The following is a 22,956-nucleotide window of genomic DNA, read 5'->3' as shown; positions in this document are numbered from 1 at the left end:
GAAATAGACAAAACAAAAAATGTCACCAGCACACCAGGGATCTCCAAAGCTTTCTTAGCGATCACATTGTTACAGGAGAAAAAACCTTTACTATCAGAGAACATCAAAATAGCATTCAGGAAATACATGCAACATCTAACCTTAGATGGATCAAGTGGTCACATACTAGTTACAAAACTAATGTATATTGTGTAAAAGGAGGGATGTTCAAATGGAAACAACTTCAGATGTATGGTAAGCCGTTTGTGGCAGCCGCATCAACATAACCCACAGTCTAGGCACTGAAGCATGTTCACTCCCCGAAGCTGAATCTGGCCATGACGTCATGCGTTGCCATGACACCAGTAGCCAGCATGTTCATGAGTCCCAGAGCGCATGCGTGCAGAGGGACAGGGCATTGGAGGCCAGTGACAAGCCTCCACTGCTGCTTAGCAACATAGTATTAGGTATGTGTTGCTAAGCAGCAGTGGAGGCTTGTCACTGGCCTCCAATGCCCTGTCCCTCTGCACGCATGCGCTCTGGGACTCATGAACATGCTGGCTACTGGTGTCATGGCAACGCATGACGTCATGGCCAGATTCAGCTTCGGGGAGTGAACATGCTTCAGTGCCTAGACTGTGGGTTATGTTGATGCGGCTGCCGGTGTCATTGGAATGTCTGACACCAGCACTGGCCAGAGCACAGGGTGGGCTGATCGAAGAGGAAATATGGGTGATAGAAGAGTGTGTGGATTCAAGGAACTTGGCCCATATCCTCTCATTGACTTTATTCATGCTAGCTTTTCTCAAACTCGCGAGAGTGGAAATCACACTTGAAGCACACCTGAAAGATTCCAGCCTTTCCCTCTCAATAACCAGACCATCAGTCTTAGTGACACTGGGCATGGGTGCAGGACAGCCCCCTGAGGAAGAAGGTCCGGCCTGGGAGGAAGAGGCATCGGATTTGGAAATTAACCACTTCAGCCCCGGACCAAATTGACGTCCTTTTTTTCCCACAAATAGAGCTTTCTTTTGGTGGTATTTGAGCACCCCTGCGGTTTTTATTTTTTGCGCTATAAACAAAAATAGAGCGTCAATTTTGAAAAAACGCATTATTTTTTACTTTTTGTTATAATAAATATGCCCCAAAAATATATAAAAAAACATTTTTTTCCCTCAGTTTAGGCCGATAAGTATTCTTCTACATATTTTTGGTAAAGAAAACGCAATAAGCGATTATTGATTGGTTTGCGCAAAAGTTATAGCGTTTACAAAATAGGGGATAGTTTTATGTCATTTATATTAATATTTTTTTTTTTTTTACTAATAATGGCGGCGAGCAGCGATTTTTATTGTGACTGCGACATTATGGCGGACACATCGAACATTTTTGACACATTTTTGGGACCATAGTCATTTATACAGCAATCACTGCTATATAAATGCAGTGATTCCTGTGTAAATGACACTGGCAGTGAAGGGTTAACCAGTGGGTGGCAGTGTAGGGGTTAAGTGGTCCTAGGGGTGTGTTAGTGTTGGGGGCTGGGCTTTAATTTAGTGAACACTGATCTCTGCTCCAATCACATGGAGCAGAGATCAGCATCACTAGTTGCTAGGCAGAACGGGGAAATGCTGTTTACAACGGCATTTCCTCATTCAGCCGCCCCGTAAGACGATCGCGGGTATGCCCACGGCGATCGAGTCCGCGGGAGCCGCGACTGGACTCACGGGGGTCCCGACCAGCACACCAGCACGCCGCCAGCGTGCCACCGGCGGCTTGCTCGTGATGGCAGGGCGGCATTAAAGATTGGACGTACCTGTACGCCAATATGCCTGCCTGTGCCATTCTGCCGACGTACATCGGCGTGCGCTGGTTGGGAACCGGTTAAGCTGGGTCAGGAGGGGAAACCATGGCCTGTTCAGTCAGTAAGGTGCAATCACTACAACCTCGACTGCTTCCGCTTGGAGTCTCCGTAAGAACCTAAGGAAGCAGGGAAAACCTGATCGGAAGCAGGGAAAAGGCGTATACCCTGTTGAAGCTCCACTGATCTGTCAGTGCGTCTACTCTGAAGGCCTGGCTGCAGCAGCCCCGAGTGTAATACTTCTTGATTTTTGAAGTTGCAGGGGGATGCAAATAGGTCTACTTCGAGATTGACTCCCTATATATCTGACTCATAAAGGGTTCCCCAACCAGCACAGCTGGCATCGGTCGTGACTGTGACCCATGAGAAAGGGGCAATGGAGTGGCATGTGAGCAGATTTCTGCATTGAAGCCACCAGAAAAGGTTGTTCCTCATCATTGAGGTTATGTGAATGAACTGATTTCCATCCACTGAGCTCCACTGACGGAGAAACCCTGTCTGGAAAGGGTGTGACCTCCACAGGGACCATGGGAGTCATAGAGACCATTGGGATGATAATTTTTTTTCTAGGCACTGAGGCCTTTAGGCGTTAGGTGCTCAGAGCCTGTGAGATTCTTCCTTAGATTACTAGGATCTTCTCCACTGGGAAAGAGATGGTGCTTTCCTCCGTGTCATACTGGGCCCCTAGATATACCAGGCACTGAATTGGTTCCAGATGGCTTTTCTCTAAGTTTAGGAGCCAACTACGCTCGAGCAGTGTGGTGATAACCTGCTCTCTGTGGATCAATAGCTGCTTCTTGTCTTGGGACAGTAGCAAGAGGTTGTCGAGATAATGGTACAAGGGTATCCCTTTTGTTCTGATGGCGAGGTGAGGTTGTCAACCCAAAAGGAAGGCAAGTGAACTGTAGATGTTCTTGCCCGACCCTGAACCGGAGGTATTTGCAGAATTTTTCTGCCACAGGCACATGAAAAAAGGCATCTTTTAAGTTGATTGAGATTAGCCAATCGCCTGGCTGCACAGCTTGTTGGATGGTAGATAAAGTCTCCATTTTGAATCTTCCATATTTTATAAACTTGTTTAGGTAAGTTAAGTCTATCACAGGGTGCCATGAACCATTTTTCTTCTGCATCAGAAAGAGAGGAGTATACCCCATGAAACGCTTCGCCTTTCGGGACAGGCACCACAGTACCTTATACTATCAGTGAATCCACGTAGAACCGTAACACTTGCTTCTTTCCTCCTGCATCCAGGCTCCTTTGTGCATCCAGGCTTTAATTTGGCAGTAAATGGTTATGGGTATCTCCTGATTTTTTTTTATTATTATCAAAGGAAAACTGGCCCAAAATAGTAAAAAAAAAAAAAAAACTTTTAAAATCTAGCTTTATATTTCTTGTATATTACCACCAAAGAACAACCCAAAATAAATTCTCCTGCTCCTGATGATTGCACTGATACCACATATGTGTATGTTATCTGTTGTCTGTACCCAAAATGCTGCCCAGAAACAAAAGTGCGCATTTTGCTTTTCTTTTCTTTTTTTTATCCTACCTCATACATACTGACACTAATGCAATTTTTTTTTTAAATCCTGCCAAAATATACTGAAACTGGTATTTGACCCTGACCTTTGCCCTTACTTGACCCAAACACTAACCATGACACTGATCTAGAGCAAAACTTGATCTAGGTATTGTTTCTTTATTTTTTTTTTTTTTTTACATACACTTTTTTCTTCTCTCTCTGCAAGGAGAGAGAAAGATACATTGCATCTTTCCTCTCCATTCACAAAGAGAGAGAAACACAGGGGTGGGCTTCACAGTGACTGATCACTGTGGTAGCCAGTCAGAGGCTACCTCAGAAATCAGGTGACCTGGAATCAGGCGTTCATTCGTACAGGGTCCAGGGCTCTTGGGGAAACCCCGGTCTCTGTGCTGAGAGCACGTTGTGTTGTGCGCTCCCAGCACAAAGGGAGATACACATATATGTGGTAATACAAAAAAAAGCCTGATGCAGTGGGGCTGCATATATGGGACACTTCTGCATCAAGGGGTTAATGAAAAGGAAAATCCGGATGGCTGCGCACCAAACTGAGATCCAAATGTCTTTATGTGCATAATACCATGAAGAACATGAAGAGCACTACATGTACAAACAGGGGAGGACCTGTTTATATGCTCCGCACAGGAATTGCGCTTTATCAAAGCCCATTTTTTTTCATCTATTAACTGGTAATTTATACCTAGTTAGACCTCGGTGGGGGTGTCAGCAAGATAATTAACCAGTTCAATACCATTGGGGGTTATTTACTAATGGAAAATCCACTTTACCCAGTAAGTGCACACAAAATAAAAAAACAAAATTTTAGCTTGCACATGAGTGGATGATAAAATCAGCAGAGCTTCCACTCATATCAGATCTACCCCTTAGATTTAGAGCGACTGTATTTCCAAGTGCACTTTCAGTGCAAAGTAGATTTGCCTTTTCGTAAATAACGTTCTTAGCATTGCTTAACAATTTAAAAACTTGCGTTATAAAACATAAAGTGTAAAAGTGATAATACAATAATATATAAATAAAATATGCAAGATAAAATCATATAAAATAGTACAGCGAGACCCAAATTACAATATAATCTATTACATATTCATACTTTATCCATCAATATGTATTTAAGGTCAATTCAAAAACTAGACTACTAAAAAGATAAACAGCCCAGGTAACAACATAAAAGAGCCACTAATGAAAAGGGAAGAACAAAAAAAAAGAAATAAATAAAAATCTGCATGCTGGGAAATAAAAAAAGCGCAACACCAATAAATGCTCTGCATGCAGTATCAAGGGGTTACAGTAAAGTAGAAACCCAAGCACTAAAATGTAATATAAGCTTTAACAGCCGGTGATATTGATATAAATCCCCTTGTTTGGGTTCTTTGTGTTATGGGGTAGCAACGCTCTACCCATATTTCCAACAATCTCCTACTTCAAAATCTCCTTGTCACATGTCTTTCTAAAGGCAAAATATATACTTATGTGCATTGTCCAGAAATATGACACTGTTTTGTTTTAAAAGGCATTTAAAAAATTTAGGCATCAATTAGGAAATATGCCCTGTGAAAAAAACACATGCAGTGAAGAGCATGTGAACTATAGTGGATTCAAAGTGTCAGGGATAAATTGTGTAAAGAATTACAGCCAGCAAAAAACAGGAAATATGAATATGTGAAAAAACACATGTGGGAAAGCTTGCCTTTGTATGGTGAAAAAACTGGTGCATAACATTCTAAGCCTCCTGGACTAATTTCAGAGGTCAGGAAGTGCGTTATTGGTAATGGTGGTGAGGCTTTTCCCTAGCCTTTTCATATGGCATACATGAGTTGCAGCAAAAAGTGTTAGGTAAATCATGCATAAGAGATAACTATCCAGTCTCTAACTAACTGCAGCTTATTTTCAGCAAATATAATATAATATAATATAACAATATAACTTTGTTTTAATGAATTTGATTTATTTAAAAGTGGAGATAAAATAATTTACAAGTTAATTTCTATTTTTTTGTTGGCATTATGTAAGGTACCCTAAATATGGTAAACTTATTTAAACCATACAGTAAAATAACACTACACATGTAACACGCAAAAAAAAATATTTACACATTTCAGCTAGTTCACTTAAAGTGAATTAAATATGTTTTTAAAAAGAAAATATATGTGATTGCCTCAAAGGTTAACTGAAAAAAGAATGATCTAAAAGCAAATAGCAGTTAAAATTACATGTTGGTCTTTTTGTCATTGCCCAAGGTGTTTTCAAACTGTGACTGATGACAGATGATTAGTCACAGCTCAGAAAAATCTATAACGGAGTAATGGGGTTTTTAGAAGATTGGAGTAGAGAACATTTTACTTCTTTCCTTTGTAGCATAGTAATATTGTTGATAATTACACTGCCCTTAGCACTGTTTATAAAATGCATAAATATTACTTTTTTGAATGACTATCACAAAAGAATCACAGATCCATGAAGGAGGAAACAAGATAGCATAAATTAGCTTCATTTTAATGCAAATTATAATTGACTGCTTTGTATCCATTATTGTTTTTTTTTAATGTAGGTGTTTTTGTTTAGTGTTCAATTTTATTATGCATTGTTATTTATCGAAAGAGAACCTGATCATTCTACAATGGCAAAAAAATTACTCATTGATATCAGAGAACAAGCAAGCAAAATAATATCAATATCTATCTATGTCTGGAAAAAGTCAAACAATGGATACAAAAACATAAAACATTCTTTGTTTATTTAGAAAACATTCATAGAATGTATAAAGTTAAATAAAATATTTAACGACCTTCTAAAATCACCATCATTGAAATAAATCAGGTAATGCCTGTTGCTGTTTCCTTTTTTGTGTCTTCTTTAAAGGGAAGTAATCCTTGCCATTTTTAATTTTTTTCTAAAGTAAAGGCATAATGTGCTAGTATGCATTGCATACCAGCACATTATCAAATACTTACCTTAGAATGAAGCCCTGCACCGACACTACCATCTTCACTGGGTCTTCCTTCCAGGTTCACATCCTCCGGCCATCCTCCGGACATCATTCCCATGCATACGCATGAGAGTCATGGATCATGGCACAAAGCCCTGAAGGTACAGCTATATCATCCCAGAGCGCATGCGCCAGTAACATCTTTTTTTTAAAGGTATAATTGCCGGTGACATCACTGGCTGCATGAAGTGTGAATATCTCCTAAAACTTGAAGGTTTAGGAGATATTCATAGTACCTACAGGTAAGCCTTGATATAGGCTTACCCGTAGGCTTTACTTCTTCTTTAACGAGTTCTGGACCGCCGCATGCCGTTATACGTCCTAAGTTTGAAGAGGAATATCATTGTTATGGCAGCAGCTAGCTGCCATAACCCCAGTATCCTCTTCTTTGGCCGTCGGTCTGCTTTCCGATAAGAGTGGTCTCTGTGGTGTTTTCATCGTGAGATTACTTTTATTGGTGGTGGGAGAGGGGCCCCCCTCCTGCCCCGCTCCGGTGCCCTCCGCCACTTACTGGACCTGTCGGCAGCGGTGGAGGAGATCGGATCCCAACCATATGACCGGGGTCCACCCAGAATCCTGGACTGGCACCTCAGCCTCTCAGAAATCCACTGAGAGTCTGAGTCAGCCAATCCCACCCCTTCCTCAGCCCCATGCTCCAGTGAGCGCTGGAGGTGCAGATCAGAGAGCCCGTGACTGACGGTCCCATCTCTCTGCTCATGGAACACAGAGAACTGAGCGATCAGCAGTGTTTGATCATCACTCAATTCTCAGTCTTAGCCCTTGTATACACGATCGGAGATTCCGACGGAATGTGTCCGATCGGAGCGTTTTGTCGGATATTTTTGACTGTGTGTGGTCTGCATCGGACTGTTTCCATCGTAATATCCATCGGACCAAATTTTCCAACTTGCCGGAAATATTTTCCGACAAAATGCTTCGATCGGACATACTCCAATAATGTGTAGAGAATTTCGATCGGACAAAGTGCCACGCATGCTCAGATCAAATTCCTACATCAAAGCTATTGGCTACTAGCCTGAACGTAGTCCCATCGTAACGAAATTACGTCATCACGTTCCGAACGATCGGATTTTCCAACAACTTTGTCCGACCATGTGTATGCAACAGTTTTGGACAAGATCCATCGGACAAAATCCGACAGACAAAATCCGACGGATTTGGTTGTCGGAATCTCCAACGTGTGTACAAGGGCTTAGGGCTGGCGGGACATATGCAGTATCAGACCGATGTTGCATCCACCTAGCTGAGTATATATTATACACATACACAGAATCTCAAAAAAGTGAGTACACCCCTCACATTTTTTGTAAATATTTTATTATATCTTTTCATGTGACAACACTGAAGAAATGACACTTTGCTACAATGTAAAGTAGTGAGTGTACAGCTTGTATAACAGGGTAAATATGCTGTCCCCTCAAAATAACACACAGCCATTAATGTCTAAACTGCTAGCAACAAAAGTGAGTACACCCCCCACAAGTGAAAATGTCCAAATTAGGCCCAATTAGCCATTTTCCCTCAACGGTGTCATGTGACTCGTTAGTGTTACAAGGTCTCAAGTGTCAATGGGAAGCAGGTGTGTTAAATTTGGTGTTATAGCTCTCACTCTTTCATACTGGTCACTGGAAGTTCAACATGACACCTCATGGCAAAGAACTCTCTAATGCCACGCACACACGATCGGAATTCTGGCCAGAAAAAGACAGATGAGAGCCTTTCATCAGAAAATGCGACCGTGTGTATGCTCCATCGGAATCTAGCTGTCCGAATTTCCGCCAGACAAAAATTGATAGCATGTTCTCAATTTTCCCGATGGAAAAACTTTCTATCGGTAATTCAGATCGTGTGTATGCAATTCCGACAAGCCAAAAATCACGCATGCTCAGATTCAACTACGAGACAGAAGCTATTGGCTACTGGCTATTGAACTTCCCTTTTCTAGTCCCCTCGTATGTGTTGTACGTCACCGTGTGTAGGCAAGACAGCTTGAGCCGAATTCCATTGGGAAAACCATCAGAGCTTTTTCCGATGAGAATTCCGATCGTGTGTACGCGGCATTAGAATCTGAAAAAAAGAACTGTTGCTCTACATAAAGATGGCCTAGGCTATAGGAATATTGCCAAGACCCTGAAACTGTGCTGCATCACGGTGGCCAAGACCATACAGAGGTTTAACAGGACAGGTAAAACTCAGAACAGGCCTGCCATGGCCAACCAAAGACGTTCAGTGCACATGCTCACCGTCATATCCAGAGGTTGTCTGTGGGAAATAGACATATGAGTGCTGCCAGCATTGCTTCAGAGGTTGAAGGGGTGGGGGATCAGCCTGTCAGTTCCCAGACAATATGCTGCACACTGCATCAAATTGATCTGCATGGCTGTTGTCCCAGAAGGAAGCCTCTTCTAAAGATGATGCACGAGAAAGCATGCAAACAGTTTGCTGAAGATAAGCATACTAAGGACATGGATTTCTGGAACCATGTTCTGTGGTCTGATGAGACCAAGATCAACTTATTTGGTTTAGATGGTGTCAACCGTGGGTGGCAGCAACCAGGTGAGGAGTACAAAGACAAGTGTGTCTTGCCTATAGTCAAGCATGGTGGTGGGAGTGTCATGATCTGGAGCTGTACGAGTGCTGCCGTCACTGGGGAGCTACAGTTCATTAAGGGAACCATGAATGCCAATATGTACTGTGACATACTGAAGCAGAGCATGATTCCCTTCCTTTGGAGACTGGGCCACAGGGCAGTATACCATCATGATAATGACCCCAAACACACCTCCACGATGACCACTGCCTTGCTAAAGAAGCTGAGGGTAAAAGTGATGGACTGGCCAAGAATGTCTTCAGACCTAAACCCTATTGAGTGTCTGTGGGGCATCTTCAAACGGAAGGTGGAGGAGTGCAGGGTCTCTAACATCCACCAGTTCTGTGATATCGTCATGGAGGAGTGGAAGAGGACTTCAGTGGTAACCTGTGAAACTCTGGTGAACTCCATGCCAAAGAGGGTTAAGGCAGTGCTGGAAAATAACTGTGGCCACACAAAATACTAACACTTTGGGCTCAATTTGGACATTTTCACTTAGGGGCGTACTCATTTTGTTTCCAGCGGTTTAGACAGTAATGGCTGTGTGTTGAGTTATTTTCAGGGGACAGCAAATTTACACTGTTATACAAGCTGTACACTCACTACTTTACATTGTAGCAAAGTGTAATTTCTTCAATGTTGTCACATGAAAACATAATAAAATATTTACAAAAATAGAAGGGGTGTACTCAATTTTGTGTAGATATACACATATCATATAACGCATACACATATTTACTGTGGGCACACAGAGTTGTTTTAACCATCATCCTACACCATCAATCCTCTATTCATTTTCACATTTTCCACTTATCTTTAATCACTTTTTTACTTATTTTATATTTCTCTTTTTCATTTTTTTTCCACAGAAATGGGCATGTGTGCCATGTGTGTACACCTCATACTTTGGAACTGCATTGTGGGTGTCTGGCCCGCTGCCAGAAACCATGGAATCAGACCGAGACAGAAGTACAGGTAAATCACACTTGTTTAATAATAAAAGTAAAAAGAACAAACTCAGTCAAAACATAGCCAAAGTTCAGTAACCGGAACGGAGAGTCAGCCAAGCCAGAATCAGGGATCAAAGTAGTGGAACAGCAAGCAGGAACTGGAACCAGAAGGGATGTCAGCAAAGCCAGTCTTTACACAGGAATGCAGGAGTTTCTTTAGTTTCTTGTGATGTGAGCAAGGAGAAGGCAGAGCTCACCTGGACTGGATGGCTTAAGTAGGCAGGACTGACAAGCAGGATCATCATCAACTATGGAGAGAAATGGGAGCTGGCAATTAGCCGACAGCTGAGCGGCCAGCTCAGAGAAGGAAGGGCTGAGCCCAGCCCTGACAGTACCTCCTCCTCAACAACCCCTCCCCCTCAGAGGACCACCAGGCTTGAGGGGAAAACATCTATGTAAATCACGGAGAAGGACAGGGGAATGTACGTCCGAGGATGAGACCCAAGAGCGTTCCTCTGGACTGTACCCTTTCCAATGCACCAGGTACTGTATGCGCCCATGGAACCTACGGGAGTCAACAATGGACTGTACTTAATACTCCTCATGGTTCTCAACCTGTACAGGGTGAGGACGTGGCACCAAGGTGGAAAAGCATTTGAAGACCAAAGGTTTTAATAAGGAGACATGAAATACATTTTCACATATTAGAAGGAAGGTCTAATGTGTAAGCCACTGGGTTAATCCTGCAAAAAATACAAAAAGGCCCAATAAACCGAGGTGAGAACTTCAGTGAGGGAACACGAAGTTGAAGGTTGCAAGATGATAGCCAGACCCTGTCCCCAACCTGGTAGGAAGGCGCAGGCAGGCATCTGCAGTCAGCATGGAGTCTGTACCTATCATTAGCAATACGCAAAGCCTCCTTCACTTGTACCCAAGTGGAACGAAGACCATGGAGATGCTCTTCTAATGCAGGAATACTCTTCGGAACAAACGAGTCAGGCAACATGGAAGGTTGGAAACCATAATTTGTCATAAATGGAGACAATCCGGAGGCAGAATTCAAGGCACTGTTGTGAGCAAACTCTACCCATGGTAATAGGTCTGATCAGTTGTTATGATGGTCAGAAATATAGCAATGTAGGAATTGCTCCAAGGACTGATTGGCTCGTTCTGCGGTGTCATTAGTCTGCAAGTGATATGCAGAGGAGAAAGCAAGCTGAATTCCCACCTGTGCACAAAAGACTCACCAGAACTGGGACACAAACTGACTACCCCTGTCCGAGACAATCACCTTGGGTAGTTTTAAATTACTTTTTTTTTCCTTTAGAAATGTCATTTTGTGCAGGGACTGTTCTAAACACGGGAAAAAATGTGCCACTTTACAGGCATACTATAGATATCCCCCAGGTATGAAATTTAAAGGAATATTTCACTTTTATTAATTAAAAATCACTTGATTAAAATCACTGCTCCTGAAAAAACGTCAGTTTTTAAAACTTTTTTTGCATTGATACATGTCCCCTGGAGCAGGACCCAGGTCCTCAAACACTTTTTATGACAATACCAAGCATATAAGCTATTAAAATTAGCACTTTTGATTTCTCCCATAGATTTAAAGGGTGTTTGCGACGAACACCCCAAATTGTTCACTATTCAGCCAACACTCAATGTTTGAGTCGAACTTACGATCACGATCTTTAACAAGCCTGGACTGGCTCTGCGATGCCAGCTAAATAAACTTCACTCGTGTGATCCACAGGAGAAGTACAGCCAAACGAGCTTTGGCTGTACTTCTCCTTTAAAACTCCCACCACCATTCTAAGCCTATTCTACCCTGTGAAAGGAAAGATCTGTATACTTACCTATTCTGAGAGTGAGCCAGTCCCGTCACATGTTTGGGCACCAGTGTCGGTGTCAGTAAAGAAGAGAGATCGCTGACAACAGCTCTAAAGCTCTAAAGGCTGATGACGTCACACGTAGGCTTACTATGGGGCATGCATTGTTAGCTATTCCTTCTCTACACTGAAGCCAGTGCTGGGGCCCAATCATGGGACCATACCAGAGCGCCCTCAGCATAGGTAAGTGTACTGATCTTTTTGCATGAAAAAAATGAGGGTGTTTTAAAATAGAAATGAGAGGCAAAACATTTATGTATACATAAAAAAAACATTATAAATACCGCTTTTTCCCTTTTTAAACATTATAAATACCTTTTTTTTATAAGTGATCACATACTCTCTGTTCTCAGCTGCATGAGGATCCCAAGCTGGGAAGAAGAAGCAACACTGTGAATGGCTGTGCGGGGGGGGGGCGGTCGCTCAGGCTCAGTTCTCAGTACAGCTAGAAAACATGTGTAAAGTTTGGGGATACTAGCTCCGCGGGACCAAGTGCATAAACCGGTATAAGGTGAAACCGAAATACTTTTATTTATAATTAAATCAAAAGAAGGCTTTTCTTCAGCATACAAAAAATGTAAATTAAAGTCTGCTTCAGCACAAATAATAAAGCCGCGTACACACGGGCGGACTGTCTGGCCTACTTAGTCCGCCGAAACACATTTCAGCGGACAGTCCGCTCGTGTGTGGGCTTCAGCTGACTTTTTCAGCGTGCAGTCTGGCGGACTAAGTATTTCGGAATGTTGGAAATACTGTCCGCTGGACTCGCATTTCGGCGGACAATCCGACCGTGTGTGTGCCAGTCCGCCGTACTTTTGAAATGAGCGGACTTTTCCCGCCCGGAGAAAAGTCCGCTCATTTCGAGCGGGTATCCAGGTAGGCGGGGCCCGCGAAGGAGACGTCGCTGGCCCCGCCGCCTGGTATGGACTTAAAGGGGAACCCCAACGCCGAAAAAAATCGGCGTGGGGGTCCCCCCCAAGTCCACAACAGACCCTTGTCCGAGCACGCTACCCGGCCGGCCAGGAAAAGGGGCGAGCGAGCGCCCCCCCCCCCCCTCCTGAGCCGTACCAGGCCGCGTGCCCTCAACATGGGGGGGTGCCTTGGGGAAGGGGAGTCCGCTCAAAAAGTGCCGTGTGTGGGCAAGTCCGTTCATTCGAAAGTATGACGGACTGTCCGTCGGATTGTCTGACGGACTAAGTTGGCCAGACAGTCCGCCACGTGTGTACGCGGCTTAAGAAAAGAAAGCACCTACAGTTCTATAGTCAGGTCTTCACCCAAAAGTTTTTAGAGTCCTTACAGAGATCTTTTGCAGCCTCCAAAGCAGCAAGACAGCTCCTCAGACAGGTGTTCATCTCCTTCTCCTCCTCACCACCACCTCTCTACTACTTCCTGTCTTATGGGCTGTCTTCTTGGAGGCCGAATCCCTGTGGTCAGGGAGGGAGGCTCTTTCCCACCCAAATGTCACTTTAGAGCCCCCCAAATTCCAGGTCCCAACCAGCTCTCTTAATATAGAGAGGACCGCAAGTCTGTCCGCTCCTAAAACTATCCCTGCAATTTGTCACCCATTTTTGGGTGACCCCCTGAGGCCTACCAGGATTCCCTTAAAGGGACCACAACCCGAATATAGGTGCTACATAGCACCCGTCCAGGACCCAACCTTGGCGTCCTGTACACATGCCTAATGTGGTAAGTTTTTTTTTTATTATTATGTTTATTGAACATTTTGTTAGACATACAGTACAACACATACAAAAATTATAAATCAACCCCCTCCCTCCTGTGAACTCCACCCACCCCTTACGCCCCCCCCCCCCCCCCCCCGTACCCTGTGCAACATTCCATACAGTATCGGAGTATGATCAAATTTGACAACCTTGATGACAATCACAGTTATTTTCCTAGGATCTCATGCATTACACCATCTTCTCAGGGGGAACAGTGCCCTGGCTACCCTGTCCCAGGGGTTCCTGCAGTGTACGAAGGCTGATCCTGAGGTGTGCATTGGACCATAGGAAGGAACCAAACAGGCTGTTCACACGCTTAAAGAATGATGAGGGAACCCATACCAGGGAATTTCTTAACCACTTCCCACCCGGCCAATGTACATATACGGCCGGGTGGGAGCTCTCTACTTCTGATAGGACGTTCAGGAACGTCCTTCAGAAGGAGGGGGATCGCGCGCACGTGTGCCCGCACAGCGGCGCAATCCCGATGTGCTCATGTCACCCTGACACGGCGCATCTCGGATCGGCAGGAGGGCTTTGTGATTGGCCCTCCTGATCACATGACGGCAGTGTCCAATCACGGCCGTCATGTGATGTAAACAAACAGCCGGTTGCTAGGCAATCGGCTCCTCCTCTCCTCACACAGAAGTTATCGCTGAGGAGAGGAGAGCAGATCGCTGCAGCCGGATGGTGATCAGTGAGTATGAGCTGTTTTTACAGCTTTTTACTAACTGATCACCAGTCTAGTGTAAACACACATCACCACACAGTGTGAACACACATGTCACCATGGGGCGTGTCCAAGATGGCCGACTGAGCGGACGCACATGAAGTGAGCTCCGGCTGAACACCTGGAAAACGAGATCCTTGCCCTGCAGATATAGTGGGTAGTGGGACCGCATCCTGCGAAAACTGACCCGGGAGGGGATGACCAAAGGAAAGGGTAATTCAAACAGCCGCAGAACCCCCGCATCAGCTAAAACGAAGCCCCGGCCTAGCTCCGGCCCGTCTGCAGACCCGAAGCCTCCAGCCCGCATGGCGTCCACGCCGGAAGATCCGGACCCGGCTCTGTCGGAACAATCCAATTTCGCGGCGCTGATGCAGGCTATTACGAACTGCCAGTCTGCCCTTACGGGGAAGATAGAATCGGTGCAATTAGATATCAGCCTTATCCGAAGGGATATGGACTCGTTCCGTGCTCGGCTGACCGAGGCGGAACGCCGCGTGGGGGAATCCGAGGACGTGCTGCGGGATCATTCTGGGACCCTCAGATTCCGAAAATAGAAATCGGAGGAATAATCTCCGCATTGTGGGATTGCCTGAGGGGGCGGAAGGTGCAGACCCCCAGACTTTTACTGAAGGTTTGCTTCGTACACTCCTGCCTCAAGCGCCATTTTCGAGGTTCTTCACTGTGGAGAGGGCACATAGAATGCCTGCCGTCCGGGCCATCCCGGGGGCTCCTCCACGCACGCTCATCCTCCGCCTCCTCCACTTTAGGGATCGTGACCTGGTGCTGCGGGAGGCACGTAAAGTGGAGGCTCTTACCTACGAGGGGGCGCGCTTGATGATCTTCCTGGATTACTCCATCGACACCCAGAAGCTACGCCGGTCTTTTGACCAGGTTAAGTTAAATCTCCGCAACAGGCGCATTAAGTATAGCATGCTGTTCCCAGCCCGGCTCCGAGTTCAAGATGGCGAAACGGTACGATTTTTTTAACTCACCGGAGGAAGCTGCGCCCTGGCTGGACACTCTACCACGGGGACGAGAGGATTGGTAAGCCGCCCCTGGGGGGATCTGTGACTGATTTGCTTTCATTCTCGACTGCACTGTGTACTGGGTCTCCTACGGGGTAGCTGGCGGAGGCAGGCTCCAGCTCCTGTTAATCCACTGCTCGGTCATTAAGTGCAGGAAGTTCTTTCCCAAACAGTTGAATATTACCCCTGCTGTGACCTGCCTGCCCTGATGTGTACAGGTGGTCTTTCTCACTGTTTTTTCCTAATTTTTTTTATGTTTGGTTTGGGTCAGGTTTTCAGTGTATCCTTTCAGTGTCAGCAAACACGAGTTAAGGGTGTTCATTTCCTGGTAAGGGGGAGGGAGACCCGGGGGAAGGTATATTGGGGGAGGTTGATGTATGTGTGCTAGCAGGAGGGCCTATAGGTAACATGTTGGTGATCTGGGGACACCGTGTATTTTTATGGGTGATGGGATTATGGCTCCACTGACCATTTTGTCCTAGAACGTACGGGGCTTAAACTCCACACTTAAACGCTCCCTAGTATTCACATATATTAAAAAATACTCCCCACAGATCTGCATACTTCAGGAGACCCATCTGATTGGAGGGAAGATGCTGGCCCTTAAGAAACCCTGGGTTGGGGCATATTACCATTCCACCTACTCTGTATATGCCAGGGGGGTCAGTGTTCTGGTTCATAGATCTCTCCAGTTCTGCCTCCTCGATCTTCATTTGGATCCGGGTGGTATATATGTAGCGCTTCATGCCATGTGTAATGGACTGGAGATGCTTCTGGTGGCAATTTATGTACCCCCTCCTGCTACTATTCAGGAGCTCCTGAATAAACTGACCCCTATAATGGCACTATACCCTGGCGCCGGGGTGTTGATAGCGGGTGACCTTAATATGACCCCGAACCCATCTCTAGATAGATTCCAGATGGGCGCGGGTCAGAGTTCCCCATTTCTGAAATGGATGGAATTGTATGGGTTAACTGATATTTGGAGGTGGAAACATCCTGCTGACAGACAATACACGTGCCACTCCGCCACATATGCCTCATTTTCCAGGATTGATTTGCTGCTGGTGGACGCTTTGCTGCTTCCCCGCACTATGGGGGTGGAGATTCTGCCCAGAGGCATATCCGATCACGCACCTATGCTGCTGCGGCTCGAGGTGGGCCCCAATTTGGGGCCTGACTTGTGGCGGCTCTCTGGGTACTGGGTGGCGGATGAGCGGGTGGCCCCGGGAGTAGAGGTGGAGCTGAGGTCCTACTGGGGGCAGAACAGGGGCACCGTGGCTTCCACTGTACTCTGGGATGCCTACAAAGCTTATGCTAGAGGTCAATACTAGACTTACATCTCTAGAGCCAGGAAAAGTTCTAGGCTGGCTTTGGAAGATGCGGAAAAAAGGGCACAGGAGCTGGAATGGGTCTACACACTGGGAGGTGATGGAGCAACCTATGCTGCATTACAATTGGTTCACAGGGAGATTTCCTTGCTCAGGACGGAGGCTAGCAGGAAGATATTGCTGACCCAAACACAACGGATATTTGAACAGGGGGAGAAGACGGGCAGACTCCTGGCGTGGCTGGCAAAAGAGAGGGTATCAGTAGCTCATATAGCCAGAATTAAGGGGGAGCGGGGAGAGGTAATATCGGACCCCTTTCAAATTAATGCTCGGTTTGCACAATACTACAAGGCCCTCTATGCCCCCAGAGAGGTCTTTACCCCGGAGGCCCTTCACCACTTTTTAGACCGGGTAGACTTCCCGATGCTCTCTGATGTTGACCATGCCCGCCTGGACACCCCGATTTCTCTTGAGGAGGTCCAGGCGGCTATTGCCTCCCTCAAAGCGTCAAAAACTCCGGCCCTGATGGCCTACCAGCGGAGTTTTACAAAACCCACGCGGAAATGCTCGCTCCACAGTTTCATGGCTTGCTTCGTACCATGTTGGAGGAGGGGGACCTTCCACCCACTATGTCCGAGGCGGTGATCGTCGTGATCCCCAAACCCAATAGAGACCCTGAATGCTGTTCCTCCTATCGCCCTATTTCGCTGCTTAACGTCGATGCAAAAATCGTAACAAAGATTCTAGGGAATAGGCTTAATTCTGTGATATTGACCCTAGTCCACGGTGACCAGACGGGCTTTATGCCGGGCAAAGGCACTGACATTAACATACGGTGCTTATATACTCATATCTCCAGGGCGAGGACTCAGGATAGGCAGGGAGTCGTTGCATCACTAGATGCAGAAAAGGCGTTCGACTCTGTTGAATGGCAATTCCTCTGAAGGGTTTTAGAACGCTTTAACTTTGGCCCTAAATTTATATCCTGGATTAAGTTGCTCTATAACAGCCCCGTAGCCAGAATTCGTACCAATGGGATGGTGTCTGAGGAGTTCCCGCTGGGCAGGGGCACGAGGCAGGGCTGCCAGCTGTCCCCGGGCCTCTTCGCGCTGGCTGTGGAACACCTGGCCATACTTCTGAGAGCATCGGAAGAGGTTGAAGGGCTGCGGGTGGGTCCCCTTATTGATAAGATATCTCTATATGCGGATGACGCCCTCCTCTACCTTCCTGAGGCGTCTTCCTCATTGACACAGGCCCTTCACATCGTAGATGAGTTTGGTTCCTTTTCGGGGATAAGAATCAATTGGGATAAATCCTTGCTATTTTCACTTTCTTAGGACCCCCGGGACATGACCACACCAACGCCCCTGAAATTTGTTCAGCAGTTCCGATACCTGGGGATAGTAGTGAGGGGTGACCCTAAACAATATTTGGATGATAATGTGTACCCAGTCCTAGATGACCTGATTGCCAAATGCCAAATGCCAAATGTGGAAGTCCTTGCCCTTATCACCGGTGGGTAGAATTAATTTGTTAAAAATGACCTTCCTACCAAAATTTTTCTACGTTTTTAGGAACACCCCTACCCCGATCCCGAACTCCATCTTTAAGAGGGTGGATCAGATGACTACTGCGTTTATATGGGCCGGAGTGGTACCCAGAGTTGCGAAAGACGCCCTCCAGCTACCCTTGTCCGCTGGGGGGTTGGCTTTGCCGTGCCTGAAACAGTACTATTGGGCGGCGGTGCTAGTGACGGTGAGGTGGTGAGGTGGTGGTTTGCACAATCGCGGTCCAATCCGTCGGTTAACTTGGAGGCAGCAATTCTGGGCTCCTATGCCGCACTCAGCAATTTGGTCTTTAGAGGCCCTAAGGCACACCCAGGTATTACATCCCCTATGAGAACGGTTCGTGTGTGGCTGCAGGTGTCGGCAAAACTTAACGACCCTTCGGATATCTCACCACATACTCCATTATGGGGCAACCCTCAGATGCAACACTTAAACTCTGTCCCGGACCCTGCACTGTGGGCCAAATACGGCATTACGACTCTCCAGCATGTTATGCCCAGGGGGGTCCTTCTTAACTTCGACACTCTGAGAGCGGAATTTGAGCTACCTACTAAAATGTTTTTCCGATACCTGCAGCTGTGCCATGCGATGCAGGCCCAGTTCCCCGGTGGGGTCTCCTTACGTTCACATCAGATCGAGAGATTCCTAATATCCAAACATGCAGATCGTATTCTATCCTCCCTGTACCTAAGACTCTCTGCTCCGGAGCCTGCGGAGGGGACTAAACTTTTCCATAAATGGAGGTCTGATCTCCCAACTCTGGGGGAGGAGGACTGGAGAGAGGGGATTCAGAATTATATCCCCTTGATGATTTCTGCAAGGGATAGATTTATCCAGCTTAAATTTATCCATAAAGCCTACTACACCAGAATCCTCTTATACTCACCTGCTCGATTATGGTTAATGTGGGACAAAGATGTATCGTTGCATAATGTCTATTGCTATGATCCCTATAAATGACTCTGATTCACAATCTCCCTCCCCCCCCCCTCTTTTTTCTTTTTCTTTTCTTTTCCTTTGTCTTCCCTTTTCCCTTCTCTTTTTGACCCGAACATGTTAATGTGCACTAATTGAAAGACTGAATCTACACTGAATGTTATGGTTTATTTTAAATGTACGATGCACTGTTGTATTGTACCTATGACTTTCTCCTATATGGAGGCAAATAAAAATGTGCCTGTTCAAAAAAAAAAAAACACACATGTTACCACACATGTCCCCAAAGCACACATGTCCCCAAATAAAAAGACATGTCCCCAAATAAAAAAACACATGCCCCCCACATATGTCCCACTAAAATCACATGTACCAATGATTATCTGCACACATATATGTACGTGATCACCTGCACACATCTGTACATGATCATTTGCGTACATATGTCCGTGATCACACAAACCAATTATTATACACTTAACGGAATTTTTTTTACCAAAAACATGTAGCAGAATACATTTTGGCTTAAATTTATGACAAAATTTGATTTTATTGGATTTCTTTTAAAATAGAAAAAATAAAATATTGTTTTTTTTGCAAATTCCCGCTTTTTTTTTTGCGCTTGTATCGCAAAAAATAAAAAGCTGAGTCATGAATAAATACCACCAAAATAAAGCTCTATTTGTGCGAACAAAATGATAAAAATTTCATTTGGGTACAGTGTAGCATGACCACGCAATTGTCATTGAAAGTGTGAGAGCGATGAAAGCTGAAAATTGGGCTGGGAAGTAAGGGGGCGAAAGTGCCCTGTATTGTAGTGGTTAAAAAGTATGGGAAAACCGGCAAGACCTTCATCTTAAGATGGTTAACCTTTCCAATAAGTGAGAGAGGTAGATTCTTCCAAGCATCTAGCCATGTCTTTACCTTAGCCAGTAATGGGAGGAGATTCAATGACATGTAGTCGCTTACCTTGGGAGTTTTATGAATACCAAGGTATTTAAACTGTGATACCCAGGCAATGGGACCATTTTTGTCGCCAAAGCCTAAGCACCTCTGTCAATGGCCAATGCATTTGATTTCTCCCAGTTCACACACAGCCCTGAGAACCGTGAAAACTCGCCCGAGATCCCAAAGGCTGCCTCTAAAGATGGTCCTGGATCCTGTAGGAAAGGAAGCATGTCATCTGCATGCAAGGCAGTACATTTGTGTATGCTTCCCACCTCTAATGCCTTCACATCCAGTGATTTTCTGAGCGCTATGGCAAGTGGATCTATGGCTATGGCAAATAATGATGGTGACAGAGGGCATTCCTGATGCGTTCCCCTAACCACCGTATACTGGGAGTGACGTGCCTAACTTAATGGCCGCCATTGGCTTACTGTATAGCAAAGATATCCAAGTCCTAAACATGTCTCCGAACCCCATATGTCTCAGCACCGCCAACATGTAATTCCAGTCCACAGAGTCGAAGGCTTTTGCCATCTCGAGGGACACCACCACCCTAACCCCAGAATTAGCATGGTCAATCTGTAGGTGTGTGAAGAGCCTGCGAAAGTTTGTGTCCGTAGATTTCTGAGGGATAAAGCCTGTTTGATCTATGGCCCCAGAGTAGTAATGACTTTTGACAGCCTTTTGGCTAGTATCTTTGTCAAGATCTTAAGATCCTGATTCAAGAGTGCTATAGGATGAGCAGGCTAATGGGTCCTTACCCGGTTTGGGTAGAAGAATAACCTCGGCCTCCAATAGTGAGTCTAGAAGAATCTTATTTTCTAAACAGTAAAAAAAGAGAGACCTAAGCCTTGGGACCAGGGCCTCCATATGTAATCTATACCACACTATACACAACCCGTCGGGGCCTGGAGATTTGTGTGGTGGGAAGGATCTAATGGCCATTTCAATCTCTTTCTCTGTAATCTCTGCCTCTAAGTTGTTCCTATCTGGTTCTGACAGTACAGGGATGTCTAAGGAGGTCAACAGTGTCTCCAATGCTTGTGGATTGTAAGCAGGGATAAGGGCATATAATGCCTTATAATATTCTACGAACGTGTCTAGAATGTCAGTTATCCGTAAAGGAGAATGCCCTGAACATTTTTAATACATGGGATATTTGTTAGCAGTCTTTGTTCTGCTACTAAAATGGCCAGTAACTTCCCATTTTTATCACCTTGTTCAAAGATGGACTCAGCTCTTTTTGTCCAATAGGTATGCTTTAGCTCTGTAAAATGCAGGGCCAAAAGACAGTGAGCCTTCAATAACTATAGGTAGGTGACGTCTGAGTGGTTATTTGCGTGAGCTACTTCGTGCACCCTTTCCTCATCCTGTAGTTCCTGGCTTTTAATATTAAATATTTTACGTGTCTGTTTAATGGCCAATATATACTGCTGCGAGGGCATGCCAAGGTGCACAGATAAAGGGTGTATGATCTGAGAGGCCACCAGCGATATAATTTGCCCCCATACTAATTGAAGCATTGGATCATTAGCAAATGCCAGATCTATCCATAAGGGAGATCTGTGGGTCTTTGATAAATAGGAGAAGCCCCTGGTGTTTGGATTTTTCCATCTCCACAGCTCTGTCAAAGAAGCCGTGTCTGCCCAGGCGGCTAAATCCACTGATGCCACCCTGGAGTCATTGGACGAATCCAAGGTGGAGCACAAGACGTCAGTGAAATCACCCACTATCAATAGGGGGAGATGAAAGAAAGCAGCAAACTTACCCAGCAGATCATACAGCACCTGAGTCTGGAATGGGGAGGAACATAAAGGTTCCCCAATACCATTTTATGTGTGTACATTTCAGCAATGATAATTAGGAACCGACCTCCAGGGTCAGACACGAGCTGATGAAGTGATGAATGGTGCAGGGCACTGCCTTGCTAATTAAAATGGAAACTCCTCTTGAGTATGTGGAGTATGTGGCACGAAATGCATGCTGGATCCATGATTTGCACAAGGACAGTACTCTGCTCCCATCCAAGTGTGTCTCCTGTAAGAAGACCAATGCTGGTTTGATCAGCTTCAAGTATTGGAACATCAAGGCTTGGTAAAACTTATCGTTTAAGCCTCTGACGTTCCAAGACACCACATTAACAATTGACCCCCCCCCCATAGTCATACATTAGTAAAACATATAAGTCACTATACATCATAAGCTTTAGCATGTATGACCAAGAGACCTCCATATTTGGTGCATGCACCTGATGACGCATGACTCCAAAGACAAAAAATGAAATGTTGCACATTCGTTAAAAAAATGTCCCAAGTCCCATGTAACCCCCTGCTGCAGTGTTAAAAAAAAAAAAAACTGAAAAGCTATACACCCAGCTTATTACCAAAACCTGTCTCCAAACGGGGAGAAAATGTGACCATACAACGAGGGTCAAAACTGACCAGAAAAAAAGAAAGAAAAAGTCCGTCAGTCTGTGCCTTTGTTGCTCTGTGCCTTCAGAACGGAACTATTGCATTCCCCTTGATGATAAGGGTACGATCATTCTGTCCGTCAGAAAGCAACCAAGTTCCACCGAATATGCGTGTGAGGACTGCATGGTATGCTGAGAGTATACCGGTAGCTAGATGAATCCGTGTGCAGGTATATCATCTCCCAGCCTCCTCCATCCTGAGCAGTGGAGAGGAACCCCCTCCCACCTCAACAAAAGCAAAAGATGAGAAAAATATAAACAGTTCTGCGTCTGTAGTAAAATAAAAAGGAGAAAAACAGACTCCAACCTTTAACATGTTAGCTTTTTGATTCACAACCCGTCTATCCAGTCGTTGGCCTCCATCGGTGTGAAAGAATCGGA

Source organism: Lithobates pipiens, unplaced genomic scaffold (assembly GCF_037356315.1).
Source record: "Lithobates pipiens isolate NorthernLeopardFrog02 unplaced genomic scaffold, aLitPip1_a1.2 Scaffold_3, whole genome shotgun sequence".
NCBI classification, from domain to species: domain Eukaryota; kingdom Metazoa; phylum Chordata; class Amphibia; order Anura; family Ranidae; genus Lithobates; species Lithobates pipiens.
This window is presented reverse-complemented; position numbering follows the sequence as displayed.